At 37.8% G+C, this 5,395-nt stretch overlaps 1 pseudogene; it reads left to right on the forward strand.

The window, feature by feature from the left end:
* The first annotated feature begins 225 nt into the window (after window positions 1-225).
* LOC147822138 (olfactory receptor 4P4-like) lies at window positions 226-1,200 on the forward strand (annotated as a pseudogene).
* The last annotated feature ends 4,195 nt before the right edge of the window (window positions 1,201-5,395 follow it).

Consider the following 5,395-nt stretch of genomic DNA (forward strand, 5'->3'; position numbering starts at 1 on the left):
AACTTACTTTCATTACACAATGTTACCTGATTAGAGTAGTAAATTATATGGTTTGCCTCTCCATAGGAAATGTATGCTTAATTACTTTACTATTGGTAATAAGGGGGAAGGTGAAATACATTCAATAATTTCTATTATACTAAGATTCGTACCATTCTAAGTCAGTGCTTCTCATACGGACCTGTTATTTTTTTCAGCCAAATCTATTGAATTTTAAATGCACTGGATCATGGAAAATACAAATAACATCACAGAAATTATACTGTTGGGACTTTCCCAGAACAAGAAAGTTAAAAATCTGTGCTTTCTATTGTACTTGTTTTGTTTTATAGCTATTTGGATGGGGAATGTACTCATAATGATTTCTATCACTTGCAGCCAGCTAATTGACCAACCCATGTATTTCTTCCTTAATTACCTTGCTCTCTCAGACCTGTGCTATACTTCCACAGTGACCCCTAAACTAGTCACCGACTCGCTGAAAGAAAGGAACACCATTTCTTATACTGGCTTCATGGCTCAGCTTTCTGCTATGCACTTCTTCAGGGGCATCGAGATCTTCATCCTCACAGGGATGGCCTGTGACCGCTATGTGGCCATCCGCAAGCTGCTGCACTATGCGGTCATCATGAGCAGGCCCAGGTGTAATGCGGCTGTCACTGCATGCTGCTCAGGGGGATTTCTGCATTCCTTTGTCCAGTTCCTCTTCATTACCACCCTGCCTTTCTGTGGCCCCATTGAAATGAAGCACTACTTCTGTGATGTGTTCCCTTTGCTGGAACTGGCCTGCACAGACACACACAGAGCCGGAATCCTAGTGGTCACCAATTCAGGCATGATGGGATTGGTGGTGTTTGTGGTTGTGATGCTGTCTCACATGGTGAGTTTGTACACCATCAGGGCTTACCCTACAGAGAGTCACAGGAAAGCCCTTTCCACCTGCAGCTCCCACGTAATGGTGGTGGTTTTGTTCTTCGTGCCTGTCCTCTTCATTTACATCAGACCAGCAGCCCCTTCCCAGAGGACAAAGTGTTTGCTCTTTTCTACAGCATCATCATGTTCAACCCCCTGATCTACACTTTGTGGAACACAGAGATAAAGGATGCCATGAGGAAGATTTGCTGCCAGAAATCATTTTTGATTGGAAGACAGCTCATCTGCAAGTCACTCTACTCCCCATGGTGTACACTGCCCAAATGACATTTCCTCTATCTTAAGTTTATTAAAGCATGAACTTCCTTATAAAAACAAACATAGACATTAATTTCAGTTCATTAATGTTGTAATGTACTTCGAAATACAGTGGCACCTCAGGTCATGAACTCAATTTGGATTCTGAGGAAGATGGCTACAATCATGTTTGTTGCCTGAGGCGGAGTTCTCCAATGGAAGCAAAATGTTGCCAAATGCTTCTATTTGCAAACTGAGGTGTTCATGAGTCAAGGCACCAATGTAATTTGTTCTACTTTTGCTTCTGTTTGTTTCTGAAGTGCACCTTCCTCCAGGAATTTTAGCCATCATTTTCTTCTCTGAGTGCACTCATGTTGTTGTGTTTGATGTTAATATCCCTTTGGGCTTTTCCATCAAATGCTATCTGAACTCACCTTTGCAATATCTTTATACTTTTCTTCACAGTAAATCTCCAAAAATACATAAGCCACACTCATCCTGATTATGTCAGACCTAAAGGGTCCATTTGGGCTCAGTTTCCTTTCAGCATTCTCATAAAAGTATACAAAAACTCATTGTCATTTTTCCTACTCTATTCAAGATATTATATATTTATTCCAAAAATTTTAAAAGCAAAATGTGATTTCTTAATGCATATACAAATAAACAGTAAAAACATTTTTATGTAAGTGATAAAGATTATGTGAAATTGGAAAAGGTTTTCTTAAACATTTTAGTGAGATTATTATAAAATGACAATTTTAATAATTATAGAAGTATTTCTATAAAATTCCGTTTATATAGTAAGGAAAATGTGGTATTGGTTACAGGTAAGATAACCATGTACTTTATTTTCTAATAAACTACAAACACTTCTATAAACAAGCCAATTGTGGGGTTTACTCTTTACAGTCTGCTTTGGGCATAATTAATATTACAGTCCTCTGCACTTTGCTATGGCAGAGCAGTACCCATTGAATATAAATACCACATTTTCTTCATCCATTCATCTGCTGTGGACATATAGGCTGCTTCCAAGATCTAGCTACTATGAATCGTGCTGCTATAGACATGGGTGTGTATGTATCACTGTGGTATGATGTCTTTAACTCCTTTGGGAAGATTCCTAGAAGGGGTGCCTGTGTTCTCTTGAATTGCCCCCACTGTTTTGTTTGTGAAGTGCTTATTTATTTTATAATACTAAATGATTCTTGAAACTATGTAATTATCATGCCCACTTCTCCTATTGGCCATTTGTTCTAGTAGTCATATTTCTTTTTTGTTGAAGAATGATAGTTAGAAACAAAGACACAGACTAGGGATATTATGGATATTCTTGCTGTCACTGGGTTGTCATTATTTTTTATGTTAATCAGCAGGAAGAACTGCTATAATTAACTTAACTATATACAGATGCTTACCTTTGTATGACGAAATACTTACATTTCTCTATCTCTCTACTTGTTCCTTCTTATGCATTAAATTAAAGATGAGCTCAATGTAAAATGTCTAGCTTTGAACACTAGGAATAAAATGGCCATCATTAAATATCATTGAAAATATAATAATTTCCTGAATCTAAACAGAGTCTAAAATATTATGCCTGTCACAAACCCACCAAAACCTGTATGTTTGTTCATTTTACAAAGTACCCTGTCCTTCTATTTACAAGAGCCAGACTGGTTGAGTATGATTTCACTGTTACACATATTCCTCTTGTTTCTGCTGGGAAACAGCTCCTTTTCTGCTTGAATATCTACATTATGCTCGGAAATATTATGAAGAGCTTATTGTTCAATATACCTGCCATCTTATGCTAATTGTATGTGAATTAATTAAGGTAAAATTAAGATATGTCGCATTCTCTTACAGTAAGAAAATGGTGGAATTGTACTTTAAATATAAGAGCTTTCATTGTATTCACAACTCAATAGGCAGGCAGATATTTTATGTAGTACTATCAAAGAAACAAAGCACACATTTGGTTACATTTTCAAAAGTGTAAATAAGTATTGAAGCAAACAAATATAGACAAGTGATTAGAGTTTTAAAATAACCAATAAACATACTATGTTAATTTTGTTTACTACAGATTGTCAAAATTGAGTTACCAGATCCCATTCATTAAATTTATGTTAGGCTACCTTTTCTTTATAAGTGTTTTTGGACTTTGTTGTTCACATGTGTATGAAAATTTCACTACTTGCTAATGTACTACTTCAAAGAGGAGAGAACATAAAAGGAAAGTATGTGTTGTTGTTCTGTATGACCCTGAGATATTTCACATTGCATTGTGGATTCCTTGTTATATTCTAAATTATGTAATTCTGTCTTAATGGTTTAGAGGAAAATGAGGCTTAAAGAGGTGAACAAGCAGTTCAAGAGTCTTAATTGGCCCATTTATTTTACCAACATACCTCTGAAACAGAGGCTCAGTTAATTGAAGGCTTTGCCGGTCTTCTCACAGAGACCCTGTTGCCTCGCAGAAACTCTCCCCATTTGTACCATGGCACTGTCTCCTCATGTGTGCTGCTTAAGCCCTACTCAGAAGGACCAGGATAATTGTCACAGATGAGGTCAGAAAACCAAGAAAAGCATTTGAAGACATTTTTCAAAAACATTTTTGCAATGTGACATTTTCAGTTTTAATTGTTGAGCAGTTTAAACAGAATTGCAGCACTGTGCTCTTTCTGTTCACAGTTTCCATCCATCTTAACTTTGAACAACTACTGATTTTACTTAGGAGTCCTTTTCTGCTAGCCTGAAAGTAAATTCTGTTATAATACTTTTCATGTTGATGGAGATTCCTAAAAAATTTGAGGTCTTCCACAATCTGAACCAACTATCCAGTGGCCTAGTTCTGATCTCAGGCATTTCTTCTATCAGATGAATTTTCCAACACATTTTTCTTTTCAGTTTTATAACACTAAAAACAAAAACAAAAGCTGATGTAATAATAGTGCTATTTTCTTGCCTACTCCAAGAAAAATAAAGTTTATCATGTCCTCTCACAGGGTCTTCACACTAATATGAGGGCTCCTTGACATTTTATTTTTTTTTTTTGCCACAAAAGGCATTATCTGAATGGTCGTTTTTCTGATCCTAATAAGACATGAGGAAGTAGAATGTTCCTATGTACTTTCCTGTGTCATAGACAGTGTTGTAGCCCTTCATATGCAACTGTGGACAACACAGTAATTGTTGTGCTATTACTATACCTTCATGTTGCAGAAGGTACTGGGAGCATGATGTTGCCCCTGTCTGAAGAGTCAGTAAGCAATTCTGCATTTGAAACTCAAGTTCTCAACCAAAACACTACAGTGGACCCTGAGTTATGACCTGACACATGAACAACTTGGGTTAGTTTTAACTTACTACCAAAGTCTTGAGTTACGACCCCAGTGCCAGCCTCTTGTGCTTCCAGATGGTCTCACATACAGATTTAACCCTTAAAGAGTTCTGGAAGGAACATTACACCATTCTTTCCTGTGTAAGGTTGAGAAATTCTTTGCCAATGTCTCTCTAAGGACACTGAGATCTGCCTGTGTACAGGAGAGAGACTTCAAAGGCTGTGTAGAGGAGCCTGAGTCTTCAATTGACCAACTTGAGTTAAAACCAGTCCCTGTGAATGAATTGAGTTCATAAGTCAAGTGTCCATTGTATATGGTGCTAGAATTAAGCTTAGAGGTGTGATTAATTTATTTATGAACAGAGCTGTAAGGAACGGGCTACAGAACAGAAGAGGGGTTATTATCTTGGGCTTGGGAATGTAAGAAAACTGAGAATGCTATCAGTTACTAACAGAGTGTGAGGTGGAGTTGATAAGGAGAGCTGCTGTGGCCCCTCTAGATCTGTTAAAATATGCTGTAAGTACAAACTGGTGTTGCTTTGTAGCTATTCTTGGAACTGGGAGCTGATTCCCTGAATGGAGTCACATGCAACAGTGAGCTCTGTGGGGCCTCACTGCATGTGTGCCATACACTGTTTATGGCACACACTGCACACTGCAGTGGGAGAGCAAAAGGAGCTGCCCGGAGAACTGAGCAGTGGACACAGGACACAGGAACAAGAAAGCAGGAAAGGAAAGATGATAGAGAAGAATCCTGGAACAAGCCAAGAGGACAATACATTTTATGCAGACAGGGTCCTACATATATGTTTCCTACGGGGAAGTCACATATGCAAGGTTTATGATGTTTCCAGATTTCAGGGAGGAGCAGCATCT

Source organism: Heterocephalus glaber, unplaced genomic scaffold (genome assembly GCF_053883595.1).
Source record: "Heterocephalus glaber isolate CG9 unplaced genomic scaffold, H.glaber_assembly_v1.0 deba00001673, whole genome shotgun sequence".
In the NCBI taxonomy this organism is placed as follows: domain Eukaryota; kingdom Metazoa; phylum Chordata; class Mammalia; order Rodentia; family Bathyergidae; genus Heterocephalus; species Heterocephalus glaber.